Below are 27,579 nucleotides of genomic sequence, written 5' to 3' on the forward strand. Positions count from 1 at the left end.
TAATCTAGGGGATATCTTTCTTGTCTGCAAAATGTCTTGATTCTCTGCAAAAATGTGAGCCAAGAGTAGTCAGCATGGTTATAGATTCCACAAAGGTATTAGAACCTTAGTTAGGCCATAAAGGAAGGTTAAAAAAAAAAATAAGGCAGAGAGGAGGATGTAAGATGGCAGAGAAGTAGGGGGACCCAAAACCTTCAAACACACCTATTTTGAGGTCAAATCACTTAAACACCCAGGAAATCGATTTGTGGAATGGCAGAAGGATCTCCACAGTTGGAGGCAGTCAGCTTGGCAGGCTTACTTTAGTAAACAAATCAAAGCACACCTCGTAAAGGTCCAAACAGTCCCCACTAAGAGCAAGGAGGAGCTCTGCAGAGGACTGACCAGTGGGGAAGAGCAGCCAAAACGCAACAGCAGAGTGTACATGGCATACACCAGAAATACTTCCTGAAGCGCCAGGCCCTGGACAGTGTATGGCCCATTTTTTAAGAAAGAAATTTACCCGAAATGACAAGATGGAAGAATTCTCCCCAAAAGAAAGGTCAAGAAGAAATCATAGCCAGGGACTTGCACAAAACAGACGTAAGCAATATATCTGAACAAGAATTTAGAACAACAGTCATAAAACTAATAGCTGTGCTTGAAGAAAGTAAAGAGGGCACCAGAGAAACCCCTGCTGCAGGACCTAAACACTAATCAGGCTGAAATAAAAAAACGCTGAGATGCAGTACCAACTGGGAATAGTCACAATGAGGACTGGAGAAGCAGAGGAGAGAATAGGTGATGTAAAAGATACACTTGACCAGATGGAGTTAACAGATATATTCAGAAGATTTCATCCTAAAGCAACAGAATACATATTCTTCTCAAGTGCACATGGAACATTCTCCAGAATAGATCACATACTGGGTCACAAATCATCCCTCAACAAGTACAAAGAGAAAAATTTTGGAAAGACCATGAATACTTGGGGATTTAAAAAAACATCCTACTAAAGAATTAACGGGTTAACCAAGAAATTAAAGAAGAAATTAAAAAGTACATGGAAGCCAATGAAAAAGAAAACGAAAACACGATAGCCCAAAACCTCTGGGATGCAACAAACAGGGTCATAAGAGGGAAGCATACAGCCATCCAGGCCTTCCTAAAGAAGGAAGGAAGGTCTCAAATACACAACCTAACCTTTACACTTAGAAGAGCTGGAAAAAGAATAGCAAATAAAGCTGAAATCCAGCAGAAGAAGGGAAATACTAACGATTAAAGCAGAAATCAATGGCTCATATATATATATATATATATATATATATATATATATATATATAAAACCCACAGAAAAGATCAATGAAAACAGGAGCTGGTTCTTTGAAAGAATTAACAAAATTGCTAAACCTCTAGCCAGGTCGATCAAAAACAAAAAGGAAAGGACCCGAATAAATAAAGTCACAAATTAAAGAGGAGAGATCACAACCAACATCACAGGAAAACACAAACAATAAAGAGAATATTATGAGCAATTATATGCCAACAAATTGGGCAATCCAGAAGAAATGGAAAAATTCATAGAAACATATAAACTACCAAAACTGAAACAGGAAAAAATAGAAAAATTGAACAGATCCATAACCAGTAAGGAAATTGAATCAGTAATCAAACATCTCCCAACAACAAGAGTTCAGGGCCAGATGGCTTTCCAGGGGAATTCTACCAAACATCTAAAGAGGAGAAAATACCTATTCTTTCAAAGCTGTTCCAAAAAATAGAAATGGAAGAAAAACTTTCAAACTCATTCTATGAGGCCAGCATTACCCTGATTCCAAAACCAAAGGACCCACCAAAAACGAGAACTATAGACCAATTTCCCTGATGAAAATGGATGCAAAAATTCTCAACAAGGTACTAACGAATCAGATCCAACAACATTAAAAGAATTACTCACCATGATCAAGGGGGATTTATTCTTGGGATGCAAGGCTCGTTCAGTATACACAAATCAATCAGTGTGATACATCACATTAATAAAGGAAAGGATAAGAACCATGTGATCCTCGCAATAGATGCAAAAAAGTATTTGACAAAATAAAACATTTTTTCTGAATAAAAACCCTTAAGAAGTAGGGATAGAAGGAACAGACCTCAAGTTCATAAAGGCCATATACAAAAAACCCACAGCTAATATCCTCAATGGGGAAAAACTGAGAGTTTTCCCCCTAAGGCCCAGAACACAAGTATGTCCACTCTCACCACTGTTATCCAACATAGTATCGGAAGTCCTAGCCTCAACAATCATGCAACACAAAGAAATAAAAGGCATCCAAATCAGCAGGAGGATATCAAACTTTCACTCTTCACAGATGACATGATACTCTATGTGGAAAACCTAAAAGACTACACCAAAAAGCTGCAACTGATACATGAATTCAGAAGAGTCACAGGATATAAAACCAAGGTACAGAAATCGTTGCATTTCTTTTTTTTTTTAATTTTTTTTTTCAACGTTTATTTATTTTTGGGACAGAGAGAGACAGAGCACGAACGGGCGAGGGGCAGAGAGAGAGGGAGACACAGAATCGGAAACAGGCTCCAGGCTCTGGGCCATCAGCCCAGAGCCCGACGCGGGGCTCGAACTCACGGACCGTGAGATCGTGACCTGGTTGAAGTCGGACGCTTAACCGACTGCGCCACCCAGGCGCCCCTTTTTTTTTTTAATTTTTTTTTCAGAAATCGTTGCATTTCTATACACCAATAATGAAGCAGCAGAAAGAGAAATCAAGGAATCTATCCCATTTTCAACTGCACCAAAAGCCATACAACGCCTAGGAAAAACCTAACCAAAGAGGTAAAAAAATATGTATATACACTGATAACTATAGAAAGCTTATTAAGGAAACAGAAGTAGACACAAAAAATGGAAAAAAAAATTCCATGCTTATGTATTGGAAGAACAAATATTGTTAAAATTTCAATACTACCCAAAGCAAACTACATATTCAATGCAATACCTATCAAAATAACACCAGCATTCTACACAGAGCTAGAAAAATTAATTCTAAAATTTGTATGGAACCAGAAAAGATCCTGAATGCCAAAGCAATCCTGAAAAAGAAAACCAAAGCTGGAGGCATCACAATCCTAGACTTCAACTGTGTATTACAAAGCTGTAATCATGAAGACAGTAATGTATTGGCATAACAACAGACACTCAGGACAATGGAACAGAATAGAGAACCCAGAAATGGACCCACAAATGTATAGCCAAGTAATCTTTGACAACGCAGGAAAGAATATCCAATGGAAAAAATGACAGTCTCTTCAGCAAATGGTCTTGGGAAAACTGGACAGCAACATGCAGAATAAACCTGGACCACTTTCTTACATGATACACAAAAATAAAATCAAAACAGATGAAAGAAGTAAATGTAAGATAGGAAGCCATAAAATCCTAGAAGAGAAAACAGGCAACAACCTCTTTGACCTAGGCCACAGAAACTTCTTATTTGACATGTCTCCAGAGGCAAAGGAAACAAAGCAAACATCAGCTATAGGGGCATCATCAAGATAAAAACTTCTGCACAGCAAAGGAAACAATCAGCAAAACTAAAATGCAACCTATGGAATGGGAGGAGATATTTGCAAATGACATATTATATAAAGAGTTAGTATCTAAAATCTATAAAGAACTTATCAAACTCAACACAAAAAAACAAATAATCCAGTGAAGAAATGGGCAAAAGACATGAATAGACACTTCTCCAAAGAAGACATCCAGATGTCTAACAGACACATGAAAAGATGCTCAACATCACTCATCATCAGGGAAACACAAATCAAAACCACAATGAGATACCACCTCACACCCGTCAGAATGGCTAAAATTAACAACTCAGGCAACAACAAATGTTGGCGAGGATGTGGAGAAAGAAGAACCCTTTGCACTGTTGGTGATGTAAACTGGTGCAGCTACTCTGGAAACAGCATGGAGGTTCCTCAAAAAATTAAAAATAGAACTACCCTACAGTCCAGCAACCTCACTAGGAGGTATATATCCAAAGGATACAAAAATACTGATTTGAAGGGGGACATGTATCCCAATGTTTATCACAGCACTATCAACAATAGCCAAATTGTGAAAAGAGCCCAAATGTCCATTAACTGATGAATGGATGAGGAAGATGTGGTATAAATATATAAAATGGAATATTACTCAGTGATCAAAAAGAGTGAAATCTTGCCATTTTCTTTTTTTTTAATTTATAAATGAAATTTATTGTCAAATTGGTTTCCATACAACACCCAGTGCTCATCCCAAAAGGTGCCCTCCTCAATACCCATCACCCACCCTCTCCTCCCTCCCACCCCCCATCAACCCTCAGTTTGCTCTCAGTTCTCAACAGTCTCTTATGCTTTGGCTCTCTCCCACTCTAACCTCTTTTTTTCTTTTTTCTTCCCCTCCCCCATGGGTTCCTGTTAAGTTTCTCAGGATCCACATAAGAGTGAAACCATATGGTATCTGTCTTTCTCTGTATGGCTTATTTCACTTAGCATCACACTCTCCAGTTCCATCTATGTTGCTACAAAAGGCCATATTTCATTTTTTCTCATTGCCACGTAGTATTCCATAGTGTATATAAACCACCATTTCTTTATCCATTCATCAGTTGATGGACATTTAGGGTCTTTCCATAATTTGGCTATTGTTGAGAGTGCTGCTATGAACATTGGGGTACAAGTGCCCCTATGCATCAGTACTCCTGTGTCCCTTGGATAAATTCCTAGCAGTGCTATTGCTGGGTCATAGGGTAGGTCTATTTTTAATTTTCTGAGGAACCTCCACACTGCTTTCCAGAGCGGCTGCACCAATTTGCATTCCCACCAACAGTGCAAGAGGGTTCCCGTTTCTCCACATCCTCTCCAGCATCTATAGTCTCCTGATTTGTTCATTTTGGCCACTCTGACTGGCGTGAGGTGATACCTGAGTGTGGTTTTGATTTGTATTTCCCTGATAAGGAGCGACGCTGAACATCTTTTCATGTGCCTGTTGGCCATCCGGATGTCTTCTTTAGAGAAGTGTCTACATGTTGCTGTCCAGTTCTCCCAGCACCATTTGTTAAAGAGACTGTCTTTTTTCCATTGGATGTTCTTTCCTGCTTTGTCAAAGATGAGTTGGCCATACGTTTGTGGGTCTAGTTCTGGGGTTTCTATTCTATTCCATTGGTCTATGTGTCTGTTTTTGTGCCAATACCATGCTGTCTTGATGATGACAGCTTTGTAGTAGAGGCGAAAGTCTGGGATTGTGATGCCTCCTGCTTTGGTCTTCTTCTTCAAAATTACTTTGGCTATTCGGGGCCTTTTGTGGTTCCATATGAATTTTAGGATTGCTTGTTCTAGTTTCGAGAAGAATGCTGGTGCAATTTTGATTGGGATTGCATTGAATGTGTAGATAGCTTTGGGTAGTATTGACATTTTGACAATATTTATTCTTCCAATCCATGAGCAGGGAATGTCTTTCCATTTCTTTAAATCTTCTTCAATTACCTTCATAAGCTTTCTATAGTTTTCAGCATACAGATCCTTTACATCTTTGGTTAGATTTATTCCTAGGTATTTTATGCTTCTTGGTGCAATTGTGAATGGGATCAGTTTCTTTACTTGTCTTTCTGTTGCTTCATTGTTAGTGTATAAGAATGCAACTGATTTCTGTACATTGATTTTGTATCCTGCAACTTTGCTGAATTCATGTATCAGTTCTAGCAGACTTTTGGTGGAGTCTATCGGATTTTCCATGTATAATATCATGTCATCTGCAAAAAGCGAAAGTTTGACTTCATCTTTGCCAATTTTGATGCCTTTGATTTCCTTTTGTTGTCTGATTGCTGATGCTAGAACTTCCAGCACTATGTTAAACAACAGTGGTGAGAGTGGGCATCCCTGTCGTGTTCCTGATCTCAGGGAAAAAGCTTTCAGTTTTTCCCCATTTAGGATGATGTTAGCTGTGGGCTTTTCATAAATGGCTTTTATGATGTTTAAGTATGTTCCTTCTATCCCGACTTTCTCAAGGGTTTTTATTAAGAAAGGGTGCTGGATTTTGTCAAAGGCCTTTTCTGCATCGATTGACAGGATCATATGTTTTTTCTCTTTTTTTTTTGTTAATGTGATGTATCATGTTGATTGATTTGTGAATGTTGAACCAGCCCTGCATCCCAGGAATGAATCCCACTTGATCATGGTGAATAATTCTTTTTATATGCCGTTGAATTCGATTTGCTAGTATCTTATTGAGAATTTTTGCATCCATATTCATCAGGGATATTGGCCTGTGGTTCTCTTTTTTTACTGGGTCTCTGTCTGGTTTAGGAATCAAAGTAATACTGGCTTCATAGAATGAGTCTGGAAGTTTTCCTCCCCTTTCTATTTCTTGGAATAGCTTGAGAAGGATAGGTATTATCTCTGCTTTAAACGTTTGGTAGAACTCCCCTGGGAAGCCATCTGGTCCTGGACTCTTATTTGTTGGGAGATTTTTGATAACCGATTCAATTTCTTCGCTGGTGATGGGTCTGTTCAAGCTTTCTATTTCCTCCTGATTGAGTTTTGGAAGAGTGTGGGTGTTCAGGAATTTGTCCATTTCTTCCAGGTTGTCCAATTTGTTGGCATATAATTTTTCATAGTATTCCCTGATAATTGTTTGTATCTCTGAGGGATTGGTTGTAATCATTCCATTTTCATTCATGATTTTATCTATTTGGGTCATCTCCCGTTTCTTTTTGAGAAGCCTGGCTAGAGGTTTGTCAATTTTGTTTATTTTTTCAAAAAACCAACTCTTGGTTTCGTTGATCTGCTCTACAGTTTTTTTTAGATTCTATATTGTTGATTTCTGCTCTGATCTTTATTATTTCTCTTCTTCTGCTGGGTTTAGGCTGCCTTTGCTGTTCTGCTTCTATTTCCTTTAGGTGTGCTGTTAGATTTTGTATTTGGGATTTTTCTTCTTTCTTGAGATAGGCCTGGATTGCAATGTATTTTCCTCTCAGGACTGCCTTTGCTGCGTCCCAAAGCGTTTGGATTGTTGTAATTTCATTTTCGTTTGTTTCCATATATTTTTTAATTTCTTCTCGAATTGCCTGGTTGACCCACTCATTCGTTAGTAGGGTGTTCTTTAACCTCCATGCTTTTAGAGGTTTTCCAGACTTTTTTCTGTGGTTGATTTCCAGCTTCATAGCATTGTGGTCTGAAAGTATGCATGGTATGATTTCAATTCTTGTAAACTTATGAAGGGCTGTTTTGTGACCCAGTATATGATCTATCTTGGAGAATGTTCCATGTGCACTCGAGAAGAAAGTATATTCTGTTGCTTTGGGATGCAGAGTTCTAAATATATCTGTCAAGTCCATCTGATCCAATGTCTCATTCAGGGCCCTTGTTTCTTTATTGACCGTGTGTCTAGATGATCTATCCATTTCTGTAAGTAGGGTGTTAAAGTCCCCTGCAATTACCACATTCTTCTCAATAAGGTTGCTTATGTTTATGAGTAATTGTTTTATATATTTGGGCGCTCCGGTATTCGGCGCATAGACATTTATAATTGTTAGCTCTTCCTGATGGATAGACCCTGTCACTATTATATAATGTCCTTCTTCATCTCTTGTCACAGCCTTTAATTTAAAGTCTAGTTTGTCTGATATAAGTATGGCTACTCCAGCTTTCTTTTGGCTTCCAGTAGCATGATAAATAGTTCTCCATCCCCTCACTCTCAATCTAAAGGTGTCCTCAGGTCGAAAATGAGTCTCTTGTAGACAGCAAATAGATGGGTCTTGTTTTTTTATCCATTCTGATACCCTATGTCTTTTGGTTGGCGCATTTAATCCATTTACATTCAGTGTTATTATAGAAAGATATGGGTTTAGAGTCATTGTGATGTCTGTATGTTTTATGCTTGTAGTGATGTCTCTGGTACTTTGTCTCACAGGGTCCCCCTTAGGATCTCTTGTAGGGCTGGTTTAGTGGTGACAAATTCCTTCAGTTTTTGTTTGTTTGGGAAGACCTTTATCTCTCCTTCTATTCTAAATGACAGGCTTGCTGGATAAAGGATTCTCGGCTGCATATTTTTTCTGTCTAGCACACTGAAAATCTCGTGCCAACTCTTTCTGGCCTGCCAAGTTTCTTTTTAGTGTATCACTTAGTTCTCTAATTTTCCCCTCATACTCCTGGATTTTTTTATCTCTCTTTTTCTCAGCTTCCTCTTTTTCCATAACTTTATCTTCTAGTTCACCTATTCTCTCCTCTGCCTCTTCAATCCGAGCTGTGGTGGTTTCCATTTTGTTATGCATTTCATTTAAAGCGCTTTTCAGCTCCTCGTGACTGTTCCTTAGTCCCTTGATCTCTGTAGCAAGAGATTCTCTGCTGTCAGCTATACTGTTTTCAAGCCCAGCGATTAATTTTATGACTATTATTCTAAATTCACTTTCTGTTATATTATTTAAATCCTTTTTGATCAGCTCATTAGCTGTTGTTATTTCCTGGAGATTCTTCTGAGGGGAATTCTTCCGCTTGGTCATTTTGGATAGTCCCTGGCGTGGTGAGGACCTGCAGGGCACTTCCCCTGTGCTGTGGTGTATAACTGGAGTTGGTGGGCGGAGCCACAGTCAGACCTGATGTCTGCCCCCAGCCCACCGCTGGGGCCACAGTCAGACTGGTGCGTGCCTTCTCTTCCCCTCTCCTAGGGGCGGGATTCACTGTGGGGTGGGGTGGCCTGTCTGGGCTACTTGCACACTGCCAGGCTTGTGATGCTGGGGATCTGGCGTCTTAGCTGGGGTGGGTAGGCAAGGTGCACAGGGGCAGGAGGGGCAGGCTTAGCTTGCTTCTCCTTAGGTGATCCACTTCAGGAGGGGCCCTGTGGCAGCAGCAGGGAGTCAGATCCGCTGCCGGAGGTTTGGCTCCGCAGAAGCGCAGAGTTGGGTGTTTGCGCGGAGCGAGCAAGTTCCCTGGCAGGAACTGGTTCTCTTTGGGATTTTGGCTGGGGGATGGGCGGGGAAGATGGCGCTGGCGAGCGCCTTTGTTCCCCACCAAACTGAGCTCTGTCGTCTGGGGGCTCAGCAGCTCTCCTTCCCTTTGTCCTCCAGCCTTCCTGCTTTCTGAGCAGAGCTGTTAACTTATGACCTCCCAGCCGCTAAGTCGTGCTTGCTGTCGGAACACAGTCCGTCAGGCCCCTCCGCTTTTTGCAAGCCAGACTCGGGGGCTCTGCTTGGCCGGCGAGCCGCCCCTCCGCCCCGGCTCCCTCCCGCCAGTCCGTGGAGCGCGCACCGCCTCGCCGCCCTTCCTACCCTCTTCCGTGGGCCTCTCATCTGCGCTTGGCTAGGCGACTCCGTTCTGCTAATCCTCTGGTGGTTTTCTGGGTTATTTAGGCAGGTGTAGGTGGAATCTAAGTGATCAGCAGGACGCGTGGTGAGCCCAGAGTCCTCCTACGCCGCCATCTTCCCTCTCTCCCCCAAATCTTGCCATTTTCAACAATGTGGATAGAACTACAGTGTATTATGCCAAGCAAAATAAGTCACTCAGAGAAAGACAAATATCATATTATTTCACTCATTGTGGTATTTAAGAGAAAAAAACAGATGAACATAGAGGAAGGGAAGGAAAAATAAGATAAAATGAGAGAGGGAGGCAAACCATAAGAGACTCTTAAATAGAACAAACTGAGTGTTGCTGGAGGGGAGGGAAGTAGGGGGTGGGTTAAATGGGTGACTGGCATTAAGGAGAGCACTCGTTGGGATAAGCATTGGGTGACATGCAAGTAATCATCACTGATTTCTACTCCTAAAACCAATACTACACTGTATGTTAACTACTTTGAATTTTTTAAAAAAAAGAATAAAAAAATGAAATACTTTAGTAGATGAGATGGAATTCCAGATATGGGAAAGAACTTCATTTGGAGTTGAGACAAGGATAGTGGATATGAACTATATTACTGGTTGTTATCTGATTTTTCTAAATTACAGGGTCCATGTGTGTTAGCAATAGGAGAAAGCACTAAAATACAGGACTGTTTTAAATCCAGGTAAAGAGTTTCAACCTAATACAGCAGACAATGAAACCATTTTTATGTTCCAAGCAGGAACGTTACAGAATGAAAATAGCATTTAAAAAATATTTTCCTGGAAGTGATTTTAGCAGTGACTAGCGGCAAGAACACAGAGATCTCCTGAGAACCTGCTGAAGGAAACCAATTATGAGATAACAAGAGCCTGAGATTGGACATGGACAGCAGGAATGGAGAAGAAAGAGTTAATTGTAAAGGCACCTCTAAGAAGAAAACAGTGTTGGTTACATGGAACACTAGAACATAGATCAGACGTCAGAGTGCAAAGGTAAAATGAAATTAGGAGGTTTAGATAATGTTTATAGTCTGCAAACTAAAGTTCATGGAAATAAAAGGAAGGATGTAACCAATCTAACTCAGGTAAATCAACATTAGCAAGAAGATGCTAGCATAACAGGGAAGTTTTCATTCACATGACATTTTCACTCTTTGGAGTAATATAAAATGCTAATTAATGAAAAATAATTTACAAGTATTAACCAATGGCTATAATTTTAAACTAGGTAACCTCAACTGCATTTTACTGGCAGCTAGATATATTATAATTCCATAATAACCACTGGAGAATGAGTTAGACATTATTATACCTAATATACAGATAAAGAAACTGAAGTTAAGAAAACTTCAGTAACTTGCTGAAGATCACAAAACTAGTAAATATTTGGAATAGAAACCAGCCTTCTGGAATTAATCAAGTTCTCTTTCCATTATATCACACAGAAACTTAACATCTAATTATCACTTTGCTATTAGGAAAACTAGATTTTCATTTAGAAGAAAAATGAGAAGCACAGAAAAAAAAAGAAATTAATGCTATTTAGCATTATCTGGTTACTCCTGGGAATCCTTATGAGACTAATGAGGGCTACATGTTCCAGAAGACACTATGTTATCATATATGTAAAGAATCATGAGAAATAAAATTAATAGCCTAAGAAGAAAAGCAAGATACAGAAAATAATACACAAATACAACGTGATGATATAAATTCAATCATCTAAGAATGATAATACTGATAAATTATGGAAATCAGGGATAATTTAAAACATAAAATTCACTGAAGTGAGTCTTCTAAAAGGTAAATTCATAATAAGGTAAGGTGAAGCTCTAATTTCTTTCTCCTTCAAGACCCATATGTTTTAAATGGGGGGCTTTTTGGAATAGATGAAAATAATGTCAGATGTAAACTATATTCTGAATATTAGTGTAAGTACAATAGACTATGTAAAATATTTTATGCTAATCATATCCACCTTTCTAAGAAAAGGTATGCTATCACAGTGCTTTAATCCTGAAGGCTTCCATTAAATGATAATAAGCTAAAAGATGTACAGACCAAAATTAAACAGTAAATATTTACTGAACATTTACATTTGGAGTCCTGGGCCTTGAGAAGTATATATAGAAGACTGGACTCTGTCAGTCTGAGAAGTCTATGTTACAGGAAAAAAAAATGCTTACTTTAAAACGGAAATAACAATTTGATAAAATGTATAGTATAATAAAATACAGCAGACCAGAATTTACATGCTATTTTGTAAGACATGAAGTTTAAGGATAGCATTTCAGGTAAAGAGAGAAAGGCACATCGATGAAAGAGTGTAAGATCATTAATCAATGACATATAATCCACTTTGGCTTGGATGGCAATAATCCCACGTATAAGAGAAGGTTGTTGGACTGAAAACACAACATAAAGGCAAGTTATAGAGGATGGTGAGTGTGGGTTGAGTAAATTAGCTCCAAACATTTGATCTGAGAATCTTTTGCCCTGATAGCCAGCCATCTTACAGGGATCATTCAAATGAGAAGAGATGTTGTATTTGCTTTTCTGGGTCTACTCCACATTTATAGGGTTTCTTACCTCATCTCCATGGCCTCAAAGGGTCTATGTATAGAACTCATAGCATTCATTATTTTGATTAGGCAAAAATTAAAAGAAACATACCAAAATTTGTATAATATAGTAGGTCAGTGTTAGAAGGAAATTGATCACATTAAATGCTTAACTTTGAAATTAAAAGTGTTCTTAAATCAATAATATAAGATTCAACCTTAACAAACAGGTAGAAAAAAAGTGCAAATTAAACTCAAAATAAGCAGAAAGAAGGAAGGAGAGAGAGAAAATATTGATAAATTCCAGAACAGAAAAACAATTGAGAAAATTAATGAAAGCAAAGCTGAACAGCTAGCCATACTGACCAAGATTAAAAGGGAATTGGCACAAATCACAAATATTAGGAGTGAAACAAGGACACCACTACACAGTCTATAGGCATTAAAAATATATTAAAGGGATACTATTAACAACTGTATGATTACATACAGACAACTTAGATGAAAGGAGACAATTATTTCAAAGACACACCTACCAATAGTTCCTCAAGAAAAAAAATGGATAATTGCAATAGCTCGTATCTAGTAAAAAAAAAAGTTAATATGTAAAATTCTTCAAACAAACAAAGCTCCAGGTTTAAATTGTTTGACTACCCAATTCTTCCAAACATTTAAGGGGGATATAATATCACTTCTATTCAATCTCTTCTAGGAAATAGGATAAAAGAAAACAATTCATAATTAATATTATAAAGCCAGAATTGTTCTAACACCAAAGTCTGAGAAAGATATTACAAGAAAACTACAGACAAGAAAAATCCTCAATAAAATGTTAACAAATCAATGCTAGCAATTTAAAAAAGAGACAGTGTATCACAAGAGAGTGGGGTTTATTCTAGGGATGCAATGTTAGGTCAACATTTAGAAATCAAGCAGTATACTTCATCATATTAAGATAATAAAGAAAAAATAATATGATTCTGTCACTATTCGCAGGAAAAGCTTCAGACAAGATTCAATATCCACTCACAATAAAAACTCTTAGCAAAGTATGAGAGAAACCTCAGTAACATGATAAAAGACATATACCAAAAATATAAAGATAACACTATACTTCATGTGAAAGAATAGATGCATTGCCTTTAGATCAGGAACAATGAAAGTGTGTCCCCTCCATCATTATGATTCAACATTATACTGGAAAGTCCTAACCAGTGCAGTAAGGCAGGAAGAATAACTAAGATAAATTCAGATTGGAAATTAGAAAATAAAACTATCTCCTTTCACAGACATCATTTCCCAAAATAGTCTAGGTAAAATATCCCAAGGATTACAAAGCTGCTCTTAGATTAAGTCAATTTAGCAACATCACAAAATATAGCAACATCACAGAAACATCAATCATATTTCTAAGCATAAGCAATAAGTAACTATAATTCAAAGTTTAAACAGTGGCATTTATAATAGCACCACACATAAATTAAATATTTAAAGTATATCAGAACAAAACAGTGTAGGTTCCACAGACTGACAAGTACCTGGATAAAAGGAATTGGTAAGAGCTAAACAAATGGAGAGATTTGTATGTTCATGAATTAGAAAATTCAGTATTGTTAAGATGATATTTTCCCCCACCTTCAGCCACAGATTTGATACAATTCCCATCAAAATTCCAACAGAATTTTTTTATAGTAATAAGTTCATTTTGAAATTTATATGGAAAGGCGAGGGACCTGGAAAAGCCAATTAAAAAAAAAAAATGGAGTATTCACACTGCCTGATATCAAGGCTTACTCTAAAGTTACACTGACCAAACATTATTGGTGAAAACACAATGGAACAGAAAAGGGAGTCCAGAAATAGATCCAAATACATATGGCAAATTGCCGTTTGACTTAGTTGCAAAGGCAACTAAGGTAATTTAAAGGAGAAAGGATAGTCTTTTTAAACAATTGAAGCTAGGAAAAATTGGGCATTCACATGTAAAGAAATGGACCTCTATGAAACTTTATATCTTATTAAAATTTAACTCAAATGGGTCATAGGTATAAATATAAAATATAAATCTATAGCTCTTCAGAAAACAGGAGAATATCTTTGTGACCTTGAGTAGAAAATAGTTTTTAGATCTCATACCAAGACATGATTCATAAAATTAAAACAACATTGATATATTGGACTATATGAAAATGAAACACCTATGCTCTGTGAAAGATATTCCCAGAATTTTTTTTTTTATTTTTTAACATTTATTCATTTTTTGCGAGACAGAGACAGAGCATGAATGGGGAAGGGCAGAGAGAAAGGGAGATACAGAATCGGAAGCAGGCTCCAGGCTCCAAACTGACAGCATAGAGCCTGACATGGGGCTTGAACTCACAGACTGTGAAATCATGACCTGAGCCCAAGTCAGATGCTTAACTGACTGAGCCATCCAGGCGCCCCAAAAGATATTCCCAGAATTTAAAGACAAGCAGCAGACTGGTAAAAAGTATTTGCTAATCACAAATCTGACAAAGGATTTGTACTGAAATATGGAAAGTACTCTCAAGACTCATCAACAAGGAAACAAACAATTTAATTAAAAAAAATTTTTTTTACATTTGTATTTGTTTTTGAGAGACAGAGAGAGACAGAGCACACGTAGGGGAGGGGTAGAGAGAGAAAGAGGCACAGAATCCAAAGCAGGCTCCAGGCTCTGAACTGTCAGCACAGAGCCCGATGTGGGGCTCGAACTCACAAACTGTGAGATCATGACCTGAGCTGAAGTTGGACGCTTAACCAACTGAGCCACCCAGGTGCCCCAATTCAATTTTAAAAATAGGTGTTTGTGTGTGTGTGTATACACACACACAAGGGTAGGAGGGGCAGGGATGCAGCACAGAACCAAACCCCAAAAGGGAAACACACATGTGGGTAGGATATCACAGGCATGGAGGTTCTCCCTGAGGAGCAGGGGGATCAAGCTCCACATAAGTCACCCTCCACCCTGGGGATTTACATAGAGAAGACAAGCTCTTATAACATCTGGCTTTGAAAATCAGTAGTAGTGCTTTACTTTGAGAGCTTTGTAAATCAGCAGGGTTTAACTCTGGGAGAGTTGGAGGGTTATAGGAAACTGAGACTCTGGGCGAGCACATTATATCACTCACTCCAACACCCAGCAAAGGAGGCAGTTTGAAAAGCACCTGGGTTATATGTGAAGGATATTTATTGACTAATTTTAAGGCAAGTTCTGGAGGGCAGAGATACGATGGAACTTTCTCTGGGAACAGAAGTACTGGCAGGTGCCATTTTTCTTGCCCTCCTTCAGCCCAGCTAGCCCTAAGCTGATAGAAGCCAGTTCTGACATTCTCCATCTTTCTTGCTACCATTGCTTGCCCCACCTCAGCATTTCCCTGTGAACCTGCTCCACCAAACAAACCAGCCATACCAGGTACCCCTCCAAAGAGAAACCTGCTTTGAAGAGGTGGTGGGGCAAGCCCTGCCCACCAGCACCCCCACAGCAGCTCCAGCTGGGCCTCTCAGCCAGCTATGCCAGAGGCTAACCTCACCCACAGGCAAGCTAGCAGCAGCTGCAGCCAGAACTCTCAGCCACCCACACTGGAGGCTAGCCTTGCCCACCAGTGTGTCCACTACAGTCATGCCCTACTCACAGTAGGAAGGCTCATGCAGCCCACACAGGATACCCTTGGAGTGCCTGGATCTGGTGGCCAGGCAGATTACACTACTGGGCATCACAGGACCCCTTCTACATAAGGGCACTACTTTTAAGACAAGGAGATGTAGCTGTCCTATCTAAAACACAGACACAAACACAGAAAGTCCAACGAAATGAGACAGAGGAATACATTCCAAATCAAAGAAAAAGACAAACTTCTGAAAAAGAGCTAAACAAAATGGAAACAAGGCATCTACCAGATAGAGTTCAAAGTAATGATCATAAAGATGTTCACAGGACTTGACAGAAGAGTACAGATGAACTCCATGAGAACTTCAACAAAGAGAAAATATAAAAAAGCATGAATCAGAGCAAAAAAATTTAAAAATCGAAATGAAAATATACTAGAGGGAATCAATAGCAGATAAGAGAATTCAGAATAGACCAGCAATCTGGAAGACAGGATAGGGAAATCATTCAAGCTGAACAGCTAAGAAAAAAAGAATTTTTTAAAAAATGAGGATTATAGGTCACCTGTGTGGCTTAGTCGGTTAAGCGTCCAACTTTAGCTCAGGTCATTATCTTGTGGTCCATGAGTTCTAGCCCCGTGTTGAGCTCTATGCTGACAGCTCAGAGCTCTGCTTTGGATTCTGTGTCTCCCTCTCTCTCTCTCTCTAACTCCCCTGCTCACACTCTCTCTGTGTCTCTGCCTCTCTATCAAAAATAAACATTAAAAAAACAAACAAGGGGCGCCTGGGTGGCTCAGTCGGTTAAGCGTCCGACTTCAGCTCAGGTCACGATCTCACGGTCCGTGAGTTCGAGCCCCGCGTCGGGCTCTGGGCTGATGATGGCCCAGAGCCTGGAGCCTGCTTCCGATTCTGTGTCTCCCTCTCTCTCTGACCCTCCCCCGTTCATGCTCTGCCTCTCTCTGTCTCAAAAATAAATAAACGTTAAAAAAAAAAAAAACAATTTAAAAAAAAACAAAAACAAAAAAATGAGGATTAAAAAATCAAAATAAAATATAAAATAGAATAGAATAAAATAAAATAAAATAAAATAAAATAAAATAAAATAAAATTAATAAAACAATGAGGATAGGTTAAAAGACCTCTAGACAACATCAAGCATACTAACATTTGCATTATCAGGGTCTCAAAAGAAGAAGAGATACATATGTGTGAGAGAGATTATTGTATAATCTACACCAGTGAACAGCAAATATTTTTACAGCAAAGACAATTTATAACAGTCTACAATGTTGAATTATTAAATATTATCATACATATCAAGAAACCAAGTAATAACTATTCATTGGTTCCTCAGATTTACCTGTCCATTTTGCTTTGAATAATAGGCAGAGCAGCTTGTGGAAAAATAATAATTACAGATAGTAATATTTTATATTCTTTATAGCTCAAAAATATTTTTACAACCCAATTATAATAGTCAACATTTATTATTACCTGTGCAAAATTCTTAAATGTTTTATTATCTAATCCTCATGGTATAACTAAGAGATGGGTATGGTTATGATTCCTTCTCTACAATGAAAGACACAGTCTTACTGAGGTTAAATGATATGCTCAAAGTCACAAACGTACAAATCAGGATTCAAAATTCCAATCTACCTGTTGTCAAAACTCATTCATGTTCATAACCCCTATAACCTAAGAAGTAGTTTTCAGAATTACCTCCACTCTACACATGATGAAAATGTGTAACAGAATTAGTTATGTAATTCAGTGATACAAGTCTCCCCAATCTAAAACCATTGGCATCTACTGAGAGCTCAACTTAGTCTTTTTTTACCTAAGTTTTGTTTCCTTAGTGTTTCTCAGGACCAATAATATACATGTTAACTCATCAAAATCTACATCAGATTTATACTAACCTGATTCCAGTAAATACAGAAATTTTATTCCAGAGTTAACACTGTCTAAAGCTATTTACCATTCAAATATATATTATTTTACCTCAGCTTTTGTTTGTTGTATGAAGTTTCACAGCTCAGATCTTGAGAAATAAAATGCCTCTTTTACCTCTATATTTGAGTTGGCATATGAATTTGTTTTCTGCCTGTCAAAAGCAAAATAATGGCCCTCTAAATATGTCCATACCCTAATTCCTAATCCTAATCTAACAATCCAACAGATACATTACTTTACTTGGAAAAAGGCACTTTGCAGAGGTGATTAAGGTTGAGGACCTTGAGATGGGGCACTTATCCTGGATTTTCAGGTGGTCTCTATCCAATCACCTGAGTCCTTAAAAGTGAAGAATTTCTGGTCGTAGAGAATCAAAGAGATGGAAGAAAGAAAAACAGGAAAAAAAACTCCACCATATTCTAATTGATCATATTGCTATTACGATGAACAAAATGAGCTACAATACATCTGTCAAAAGGTCAGAAATATAATTTAAAAATTCTGACAAAAAAAGAGTTGTGATTTTTTTCTATAGAATTTAAAGAATTATAATAAGCTAAAACTTTAGTGTATTCTCTAAATATTGATGAAAATATAATTAAGATATATTTTTTGCAGCTTAATAAATTAAAACATATTAATCATTATCTTAAAAGAACAATACCTGCTAGGGAAGTTAAGTGCAGAGTTTGTGATAAGCTCCTTATTTATAAAGTTATTTCTATGGTAATGAAGCATGAATATTGCTAGCTATTTGCATTTTAAAGCAAGATTTTCTTAAAATAAATCAAACTACCAAAAGCATATTCGTTATATTTTATTTTTTATGTAAGGTATAGTATTACTACAATGTCTTGGATCTTGAAATTGTGCTTATGTGTATTTTTATACATGAATATTGAACATACCCTGCGTGTGGTCTCATAGATTTTTAAAGTCTTCATTCATGTGTGATGTTAAAGTTTCTTTTATTTTTGAATATAAAAGTGAGTAGAAGCATTTGGCTTTATCCAGTTATCAACAGAGATAAAATAGAACTGACTCTTCTATCCTTCCTCAGAAGAACAGATCTTATACCTATTTCAGGACATTGAACACAAATGCACTGTTGATAAAAATTTGCTGGACTACCCACCACACAATCAACATTGGTTTTAGATTTCACTACGTTGGATTCTGAATAGGAAAATGAAAAGTATCAGTCTGAAAATACTTGAAGAGTTCTAGGTAAAATATGGATAGGAAACCAGAAAAATCCAGTTTTAGAACAGCTACAAGGCAGGATGCAGTTGTCAAAATTGTGGCATTTAGACAATTAAGTACTTGAGTACTAAATCTAAGGCAGCTATGATAGTCTGGAATCTTTAGAAAATACATTTTTAAGCTTTACCAGTCTACATACCAGTCAACTGAGTTTCTATATTGATGAGTTTACAAACAACAACAACAACAACAACAACAACAACAACAACAACTCTAGGGACTATCAACCATGTTAACTTGTTACTGAGATCTGTAGGACTCCTTAAGACAGGACTGATTTAATACTTGGGTCATTCTTCAGGGCCTTTAGAATTAGCCTCAACTCAGTTTTCTAATAAAGGAAGACACTTTCCTTACATTTCCACTTTAAACTCATGCTTAACAATTTGGGTAAAACGCACTTCCTTTGTGTAGGAAGAAACACGTGGGCTTTGGGACCAGAAAAGGGTTGTTGTGAATAACTACTTACTAGCCTTCTGTTTTTTTTTTGGAGTTGATTAGTTAGGCTGCCATAACAAAGTAATACAAACTAGATGGCTCAATACAACAGAAAGTTATTGTCTCACAATTCTGCAGGCCAGAAGTCCAAAATACAGGGTTATGATTCACTGAAACCTGTATTGCCTATTTCTAGCTTCCAGCGTTTTGAGGGCAATCGCTGGCATTCCTTGTCTTATAAATGCATCAGTCCAATCCTCCACCTTCCCTTGGCATTCTCCATGTGTTTTCCCATTGTCTTCTTTCTATGCACATCTGCCTCTGTGCCCCAATTTCCCCCTTTTATAAGAATACCAGTGACATTGAATTAGGACCAACCTTATAGTCTACTTTTAACTTGATTACCTCTGTAAAGGCCCTGTCTCCAAATAAGGTCATCCAAGTACATTCTGAGGTACTTGGGGGTTAGGACTCCAACCTATCTTTTGAAAACGACACAATTCAACTGAAACACCACTTACTTATTTTCCCTAAGCTTCTATTTCTTCATCTGTAAAATGCAAATATGTTGTCTGTGGCATTATTGAGAAATAAGGTACAGAAAGCCAGCTAGCATAGCAGCTGCTGTATCACAGGTGCTCAAATATATATAATTTTCCCTTTTCATTTACATTTCACCCAGATATTTATATCTCCTTGGTGTTCACACAAAATATGATGCAATTTTCTTTCCATTTATTATATTCAAACTGCATATCTGTTTATCTGTCTGGCTTGCTACTATTTTTGAGATCAGAGACTGTTACAGCAATTTTTAGATGTCCAATACATAACTTAGTTTACTCACTAAGGATTTATTCATAAAATCAAAGGAGGAATGAACAAATTATGGGGAAATGAAAAATGCCTAGACTTTACCAAAATATTCCTTTTAAATCTCAATTTCTCTTAGTTGGTCAAAGTGTAGGGAGTAACAAAATATAAAGAATATACATGCTCTGCTTTATAATTCCTTTATGTTTTTGTTCTTGTCACTTGATAGTTTCCTAGTTATCTGATTGTGATCTTGAGATCTTTTCACTACAAGCTTGGATTTTTAAAATCTAATGGTGTTCGCTGCAGTTTCCCAGGAATTTCCTCTTAGAAAATCTGCCAGAATAATTCATTGTTCTCTCAAGTTATTTCATCTTAAAGACACCAACATTCTGCCTGGGAGGGGAGTGTGGGGAGAAATCTCATCAGTAAAGATGCTGGTTATAATCAGACATCTATCAATCACAGTTAAATGTTATTTCACACTCTCTGAGATGGCAGAGATGTGGAACCAATTTACATTTTGCAATAAAAATTCTTTCTTTCCCATTTACTATATTTGGGAGAAAAACCTAGTAGCCTCACTGGTTATTTACGAGAAAAAGAACTGAGAACAGTATTCTAATAGAATTTTAAAACACACTCATATTCTTGAATGCTTCCACCCTCAAGTAATGACAGAGGAAATGGACTGATTTATAACCAAAGATTGCTTTATAATAATGAGCTGCAGTTTGAAATCCAGGCTTCATTTAGTGACATGAAACAATTACTCATAATACTGGAATAGCATGAAATAATCTTTTATTATCATGAATATAAATTTGAAGTTAAAAGGAAAAAAAAGCCTACATATTTTCTATGCAAAGGGGTATAAAACAATCTCAGCCTTACATTCCAAAACAATCTGCAGAACCACCTCAACTCCACATTTCTTTGTCCAAATAAATAAGACAAAGGAGACTTTTGGTCAGTTGATGAAATTTATTGGCACTTTTAGCAACAGCATTGTTTCCTAGCTCCACAAAGATTCTATGTCCAGTACACTGAACTTTGAGCTGGATCTACTCACAAAGTTGATTCTCCCAGCTGCTATTTATAATATACGAAGACTTTAAAAGATACATTAGGAAAGAAACAAGTTATATATGGAGACTTTCCCATATTAATTAATTGCTTATTTTATGGGTGTCTGCTATATATGCAAACAATTCTGCTACAAATTATGGGCACCTATGTGGCATAAAGAATGAAATGGAACCAGAAAACTAGACATAGCTCTACCTTAGATAAAACCATGAATGTAGATGTACACAAATTAGAGTGGATTATATACAGTTATATGCTGGTAAGTGCAAAACCACCTACTCTCTTGGAGATAAAAAGCCCTGACATGACAAACACTCCTACCATTGCCAATTTCAAGTTACCAGTGTGAAATTGCTAAACATGGCGTTGGGAAGAGATGCACACAGGTGCTTCCCGTGAGTTGGTGTGAACAAACTTCAATGCACCACTGCTTAGATGTAAGTATGTACAGTGAATGATTATTTTGCCAAACGGAATATTAAAGAACTTAGGTGAATTTTTAACTAACATAGAGAATCCTGTATGTCCAAAAAATGCCTGTCAAAATTACCATTTTAAATAGCTAAATGGTCAGAGTCATCCTCATAGTAGTAATGCAATTAAAACACTAAAAACTTTCTCCGTTGAGCTCATATTAACTGCAACACAATATGTATTAAATTTTATAGAATACCAACTATGTGTTATATTAGACACTGTGCTAGAAGCAGGTGACTCAGAGATCAATAGGGAATTGCATCTCCCTTTACATTCTAAAGAGGCCACTAAATAGGTAAATTCAGTAGATGATGGAACAAATAGTATCATGGAGGTAAGAACCTGTTCTGTAGTGCAGACAAGGGATAGATAGCCCAGACTGACTCAATATGGCTTTCTGGGGAAATGGTGCGGCCAGAGCCACTTTATGAAACACAGGCTTTGTCACTTTAGAGTCATTCAGGTATTGCTAACCACATCTGTCCCCCATATTTGAGGTGAACTCTGGAGACTTCACTTGAAGGCGAAGCAGGTCCCTGATTTTATGAGGATGGTAAACAGAGGATGAAAATCAGATGGAATTTTTAGGTCAGATGTAAGATCTTTAATGTCATCAAAAGTTGTTTGGTGGTGATGGTGAGATGGAGAGCTCTGATGGCAGCTGGAGGACCAGGTAATAAACAAGTTCCTCTTGGTCATTTTCCCTTATCTGTTTTTTTTTTTAATCAACAAAATAAATGGTTTAGTTTGAATAGTAACAAAATAACAGCTATTTCTTACTGTCTGACTTCAATGCTGTTAGATCCTTGCACATACATTAATTCATTTAATTCTCACAATGAACCTATATAGTGACATAAAGATATTTTTCTTTCCCTCTTTATATTCAAGAGATTTGAGATAATTATAATCTGCATAAAATCCCAAAGTTAAGAAGGGGCAGAAGTAGAATTCCAACATAGCTCTTCCTGACTAATTGCTTAGACATCTCCTGAGATAGTTCCCAGCCTTAATATTCTTTCATTTCTGAATTATCTTGGAATGCTGCCTTAATTGCTATATTGACCACACAACAAAGCCTGGGGAAAACAAGGATCCAGGTTATGTATGCTCCTTTCACATACATGCACCCTTGTGAATGAGCTCTGGAAATCACAGGGAATTTTGCTATCAAGTTTTCACATTAACTTTTCAGCAATATTCCCCAGTTTACCAATTAGGAGGGAGGTCTGTCTTCTCCTTGGCCTTTGAAAAGTGATCATTTGCTTGACTGCTCTCAACAGAGATCTTCCCATAGCCTCTGATATTTTATTTTCATCTCTTCTGGGTTGTTTATTTTTAATTACTTAACATTTTTGAAGCCTCCTACTCTGAATGCATCTCAAACCCAGGGCTAAAAAAGCCAAATGCTTCTATTTTGTTCCCCCACCTTCTATGCAGACAGCCAAAATGAATTTCACAAATGAGCCATGTTTTTTTCACAACTCTGGAATTACACAGGCTGTTCTTACTTCTGGGAGTGGTTCCATCCTTTCACCCGTTTCTTTACATGGCTGAATTTTCATTATTTATGATTTAGACGATCTTGTGAGAAGCTTTCAAGTATTCCCATCTTCACCTTGTTATAGCCCCTTGTAATAGCCCTCATCCTATCGTATTACACGGTGCTCTTTTCTCTCATAAAGCTTCAGGGTGCATAAAGCAGGGAAGAGCTTATCTTCTGCATTTGGAACAATACTGATATAACATAATGTGAAAGAACTTGGGGTCTGTAGTTAGGATATCTAGGGTTAAATATTGCCTTCTGCCACCTAACAGCTATGTGACCTTGGGAAAGTTTCTCACTTTCTTTCAGCCTCACTTACTCATTTGTGAATAGCAGATAATAAGACAACTCACTTCCAAAGATTTTTGTAAGAATTAAAGTGGTCCCTGTAACTTGCTTGGCATGTTTTCTGGTACATACTAAGAGTTCAACAAATGTGATTATTATTAGGTGCTCGAATGTTTAATGATCAATAAAGAAATTAATGTATATATTCAGAAAATATTTATTATTGCTTACTTCATGCTAGACATATTTCTAAGACCTGGAGAAACAGCAGTGAGCACATGAAAGCCACTCTCTGGTTCTACAGAGCTTACATTCTCTTAAAGAGACAAAGACACCAAACACAAAAATAAACATGATATGTGTGCAAATAAAGAAGAGTAAGAGACTAGAAAATTAAAAAGGAAATGTGATTTTAGAGCAGGTAGCCAGGGATGGCCTCCTGATTATCAGATTTATTCACACACTTATATGAAGAGAGGGGTATATCTCTATCTCTGTCTGGGGGAAGAGCAAATGCAAAGGCCCTGAGGATACAGGATTTCTGATATTTTCAAAGAAAAGCAAGTCAACTGGCTCCTTTGGTAGAAGGGGAGTGATCAAAGGCGAGTTAAGGGGGTGGGAATGTTAGGAGGAGAGGGTGAGCATGATAGTGTGACAGAACTTCAGGGCTACTGGCCAGTTAAGGACAATGGATTTCATTCTGAGTGAGGTAGAAAGCCACTTCAGGGTTTGGAATAAGATTACAGCATGAACTGACTGCTTCAGTTGAAAATAAAATAAATAATTAGGAAGAGGGGCACCTTTAGATAGAAAACCATAGCCAACCTATGAAAAGGATGCATTAAAAAGATGGAGTTCAGAAAGATGAAGAATTCACAAACTGGATATATTAAGAGTAAACCTAAATTGATTTTGTGCATAGAAAAGTGAAGACAAAGGCATTGTGACAGGTATAAGACTATGTGTGTATGAATGCAAGCCTGTGGCTAGTTGTCAAGTCTTTACCACATAGAGAACCTTTGAGTATTTATTTTCCACTTAGAGTGCATACTCTGAAACATTTTAGTTGCCAAATATAATCATAGTTAATTCATGCCGCCATATTTTATTCACAAAGGTTGTAAATAACCATCAATCTGAACTTCTGATTGGTGACAGCAAACTAATGTCATCCCTCTTAGAGATACCATTCTAGCCAAGAGCAAATAAACCTCAATTTCTATCAGCCTGTGCTACCCTACGTCAAGTATCATATGCTATCTCTTAGGTTCCTTTAAATACTGAAGATAACTTGAATATTACCATTACTTCTTTGGTGGAATCTTAGGTATCTGTGTGCCATACGTTTGAGATAAAATACTCATGTAAACCTACAAAGTGTGTCGATGTAATGCATTATATATTTATTAAATCATACATAAATATATGTACATATTGTGTATATAATGCTTGTAAATAAGGACATTCACAGCTCTGGGGGTTAGGACATGGATATATCTTTTAGAAAACCACCATTCAAAAAAGTTGGATTGGAAAGAAAAGCTATTACACTGTATTATCTGTTAAGTAGCTAGGATTATTATGGGGTTTTTTGTAAGTATTTTTTAGTGTCTATTTATTTTTGAGAGAAAGAGAGAGCAGGGGAGGAGCAGAGAGAGGGAGACAGAGGATCCAAAGCGGGCTCTGCACTGTGAGCACAGAGCCCAAGGCAGGGTTTGAACTCATGAACTGCAAGATCATGACCTGAACAGAAATCAAGAGTTGGCTCTTCAACCAAACCATCCAGGCACTCCTAGGATTATTATGTTAATATAAAAGACCCCATAAATGGAAGCCCTTGTTATCCAGTCAGAGTATACTCATTCTTTATTAGTACATTATATGACTGAATCATGAGCTCCATTGGGAGCACGAATGTGTCATACATTTGCATCCAATCACATGGACTTGATGGCCTGTTGTGTTCATATGTTTTATCTGTTGATCTTTCAAAAACTGGAAAATGTTACTCTTGAAGATAAATCATTGTCACCGAGGGGAAGATTATGAGGTAGGGGAGAGTGGGGAAATAAAACATGTCTGGACACCTATTCCCAAGGATAGCTCAATATTCATTTATGAGGGCCCTGAAGGCAGGGCTTAGCAGAGAGCAGAGAACATGCCCTTGAGAACAAAGAGGCTAATCTATTACAGAGGTAGAAATCTCTTGTTAGATTGATTCTCCTAAAGGATTGTCATGCTGAGTTTGAGTGCAAGACTCTTTCAGGATCTCTCTAACACTCATTCTAAAAGGCATTTATTAGACATCTTCTAATGCCAGATACAGATATGAGCAAATGAACAAAACAGTTTCTGCCTTCAGGAAACATAAAGCCTGCCGAAGGGCTGAGCAGGAAGGGGTTCTGGGGCCTGGAAGAGAAATGTATGCATTTACTACATTCAAATCTTACATTTTAATTTTTTCAGAACATTTTTAAAAATTAGAAGACAAAAAGCAAGATCTAAAGAATGTTAAGAACTTTAAAAATACCATATTCAAAATTCTTGAAGTACCCTTAAATCTACTTAACAAAGAGTAGAAATTGAATTATATTGGTTGTCCGTGTTTGGTAAACTTGAATTAATTTTAAAGCATCTTTCTAAAGCAGATAAAAGAACCGTTGTTTATTGACAAGTAAATCAAAAGCATTTATAGTTACCGGCTTGTTAATTTCAGCTGACACTGGAGAGCTTCCAGCATTTATATTGAGCCATTTTGATTAGACACAACAACACACAGGGCAGTTGAAACAAGAGTTTCTCTAAAGTGAATTTTTTAGGATGCAAGACATACTTTAATACTTTAATACCATCCCCAAAATTTGAAAATATTTACACATAAATCTGTGAGTTATTTGCAAGAGGTTATCTCACAAGGTATCTCCCTAAAGTATAAGTAGCATTACTGAAGCAATGCTTTCCATTTGGGAAAAAAAATTAACCTCTGCATTATTTTTGTCTACTTCCATTTTAGGCAGAAGCAAACCTACACCTAGGAGAAACAGATGTTGGCAAGTATTTGAAAAATAAATACGTGCCAAAATTTTGGAAATTATCTGTATTAAAAATAACCACAATCATGGTATAATGAATATAATACTTTACTTGGAATTGGGAAATGTGGCATAAATTTTGATCTTTGTCACATACTAGTTATGTGACCTTGTGAAAATCACTTAATCCCACTTAAACATAGTCTTCCCCTGCAAAAAAACTGGGTGAATTAGCATGGAGAAATTAGATTAGAACACAATACCATGTTTGAAAGTGGTCAGGGATCCATACAGGAAAGTTAAAGTAGGCATAATCACGCACTATTATTTTTCAAAAAATATACTTTTTAATTCACTTAAAATTAATATACAGTGTTATATTAGTTTCAGGTGTTCAATAAATGATTCAACAATCCTATACATATTTCAATGCTCATCACTATAAGTGTATTCTTAATCCCCTTTTTATATTTTATCCTTTCTGCCCTCACCTCACTTCTGGCAACCAACAATTTGTTCTCTGTATTTAAGAGCCTTTTTTTTTTTTCGTTGTCTCTTTTTTCCTTCATTTGTTTTGTTTCTTAAATTCCATACATGGGTAAAATCATATGGTATTTCTCTTTCTTGTAGTTCAATTAGCAAAATATCCTCTAAATCTATTCTTGTTGTTGCAAACATCAAGATCTTGTTTCTTTTTAATGGCTAAGTAATAGTCCTCTGTGTGTGTGTGTGTGTGTGTGTGTGTGTGTGTGTGTGTATCTATATCTGATTCCATTTGGAAGGTTATATGTTTATAGGAAATTATCCATTTCTTTCAGGTTGTTCAGTTTATTGGCATATATTTTTTAATGATATTCTCTTATAATCTTTTGTACTTCTGTGATGTTATTTCTCATCCTTCATTTCTGATTTCATTTATTTGAGTCTTCGCTCCTTTTTTCCTGATGAGTCTGGTGAAACACTGATCAATTTTGTTGATCTTTCCAAAGAACCAGCTGCTGATTTCATTGATTTGTTCTATTTTGTTGGTTTTTTTAATTTTGTTTTTATTTTATTTTATTTTATTTTATTTATTTTATTTTATTTTATTTTATTTTATTTTATTTTATTTTATTTTATTT

General features: G+C 37.0%; 1 protein-coding gene and 1 long non-coding RNA gene across 2 annotated transcripts in view; both read right to left on the minus strand.

Annotated features, from left to right (window-relative positions):
- GRM5 (glutamate metabotropic receptor 5) overlaps positions 1-27,579 on the minus strand; it is a 522,995-nt gene that overhangs the window by 339,210 nt on the left and 156,206 nt on the right. The window lies entirely within an intron of this gene.
- The window catches only part of LOC121039396 (uncharacterized), a 7,400-nt gene continuing 6,624 nt past the window's right edge, over positions 26,804-27,579 (minus strand). The window contains exon 2 of the long non-coding RNA XR_005794741.1: positions 26,804-26,919. This is a non-coding gene — a long non-coding RNA (uncharacterized LOC121039396). The remainder of the gene's footprint in view (positions 26,920-27,579) is intronic.

This window comes from Herpailurus yagouaroundi, unplaced genomic scaffold, assembly GCF_014898765.1.
Source record: "Herpailurus yagouaroundi ecotype Mexico unplaced genomic scaffold, PumYag 180, whole genome shotgun sequence".
Lineage (NCBI taxonomy): Eukaryota > Metazoa > Chordata > Mammalia > Carnivora > Felidae > Herpailurus > Herpailurus yagouaroundi.